Source organism: Chrysochloris asiatica, unplaced genomic scaffold (assembly GCF_000296735.1).
Source record: "Chrysochloris asiatica unplaced genomic scaffold, ChrAsi1.0 scaffold00021, whole genome shotgun sequence".
NCBI lineage: Eukaryota > Metazoa > Chordata > Mammalia > Afrosoricida > Chrysochloridae > Chrysochloris > Chrysochloris asiatica.
The window spans coordinates 24,545,351-24,547,850 of record NW_006408539.1 but is presented as its reverse complement, the minus strand read 5'-3'; positions in this window follow the sequence as shown (position 1 = coordinate 24,547,850).

Here is a 2,500-nt window from a genome sequence, read left to right as displayed (position 1 = left end):
TATATGCCTGAGTGTTTAAACAAAAAAAGAGCTAACATGAATAGAGAGAAATACTGTTAACTGATGGTATATGGAGGGGATTATTTTCATTGTAATAAAACAAAGTATATGACTTATTGAATGTAAAACTGATGATCTGCCCTGTAAACTTTCTCTCAATTCACAATAAAAACTAAAAACTTAAAAGATTTACAACAGCCTCAGAAACCCTGTAGAGGGTCGCTATGAGTCGGAACCAAATCCACAGCACATAACAACAACAACGACAAAGACCAGTTCATACAACTTTTATTCAAATTTACACTAATGCAAAATTGGAGAAACTTAAGACTACTACTGATGTCAGCTGTCATCAGGAAATTGATCGAGTATTCAATCAAGATACATTGATAATTACTGGTGACTAGGATGTAAACAGTGGAAACAAAGAGGCAGGAAGGGCTGGTAGTTGGGAACTGTGGTCTTAGTGATAGAAATGCTGCTGGAGCGCATCCAGAAGACCCACAGATAACTTATCAGGAAGAGCTGTATCCAACAGCATGAGTAACAACTATGCTGCAGACCTCAACAGATGGAATCCAACTGAATACATCTGTAACCAAATTGAATACAAAGAGGCCATGGAGAAGCTCAATGTCATCCAAAAAAGGCCGAGGGCCAAAATATGAACAGAGCAACAATTTACTGACATTCAAGTTCAAGTTGAAGCTGAAGAAAATTAAAACAAGCCCAGAAGAGCCAAAGTATGGCCTTGAGTCTAAGAGACATCTCAAGAATAGATGTGATGCACCAAACTCTAATAACCAAAAAGCAGACAAGTTGTGGGACGGTATCAGGAACATCATACATGAAAGCAAATGGGCATTAAAAAGACAAGAAAGAAAGAAAAGGCCAAAATGGATGTCAGAAGAGACTCTAAAACTTGCTCATGAACGTAGAGTAGCTAAAACAAAAGGAAAGAATGACAAAGTAACAAATATTTCAAAGGCCGGCTCAAGAAGACAAAAGAGTGATAAGGAAACATGCAGAGACCTGGAGTTAGAAAAACAAAATGGAGGACAATGCTCAGCTTTTCTTATGCTGAAAGAACTGAAGGAAAAACTGAAGCCTCAAGTTATAATATTGAAAGACTTACAAGTAAATAAATTAGACAACATAGTGCAATGGCCAAATTTAATGCAAAAGACATCTTTAAAATCTTAAAAAGCAAAACTTGCCACTTTGAGGACTAAGGTACGTGGGCTTCGAGCCATGGTATTTTCAGTCACCTCATACATGTGAAAGTTGGACAATGAACAAGGAAAACAGAAGGACTGATGCTTCTGAATTATGGTGTTGGTGAAGACTAGCCAATACACAATGGACTGCTGGGGAATGAACAAATCTGTGTTGGAAGAAGTACAATCAAAATGCTCCTTAAAATCTAGGAGGTGCCACTTCGTCTCTGGTTCTTTGGCCATGTTATCGGGGGGACCAGCTGCAGAAGGACATCGTGCATGGTAGAGAGTCAGTGACAAAGAGAAAGGTCCTCAACAAGATGGACTGATAAAGCGACTGCAAAAATGGCTCAGAGCTAAGTCTTGAGAGCTTGGTGCTGGATCAAGCACCATTTCATTCTGCTCTACACAGGAACCCACGGTACAGCACCCAACAACAGCACTTGAGTTCCTGGAGAATAGGACCTAGAGCTTTCACAGGCCAAGTCCCTAGCACAGTGCCTAGGGGAGGCGAGAGGAGGTGAGTTACATTCCTCTCTAGGATGCAGCCCTAAGAATGCCGCGACTGGGAGATTTAGCATATTTCATCGCCATCATCCTATTACTACTGAGCTATCAACATTATCAATTGTTCCTCTTTTTTTCTTTTTTTGTAATTTCCCATGGCACACTTGTTTTGTATGCTGGTCCACTAAGGAAACATTTGGAATGCTTTTGATTCAAAATAGATTTTCTGGAAGCCATTTCAAAGAAAGAGAGAAAAACAATTGGTCCCATAAATTATATTAATTGATTAGAGCAATACTGCTTCACAAAAAAAAAAGGATCCTCTTTAAACTAGTATTGTATCTTATTTTCTCTCCATAAACATCTATACGTGTGCTCAGATTTCTTCATAACAGCACTAGGTAGTCAAAACCTTTCAAAGTTGCTGATACAAATGTCACCACTATTGGATGACAGTCTAGATTGTTGTTGTTGTTGTTGTTAAGTGCCGTCGAGTCGGTTCCGACTCATAGCGACCCTGTACAGGGTTTCCGAGGCTGTAAATCTTTACGGGAGCAGAAAGCCTCATCTTTCTCCCACAGAACAGCTGGTAGTTTCGAACTGCTGACCCTGAAGTTAGAAGCCAGATTCATAACCAGTACGCTACCAGAGCTCTTTTAGTCCCGAACAGAACCCAAAACAAAAAACCCTACTGCCGTCTATTTGATTCATAAACCCACTGCCACTGAGTTGATTCTGACTAATAGCGACGCTAAGGACAGAGAAGGACTGCTTCA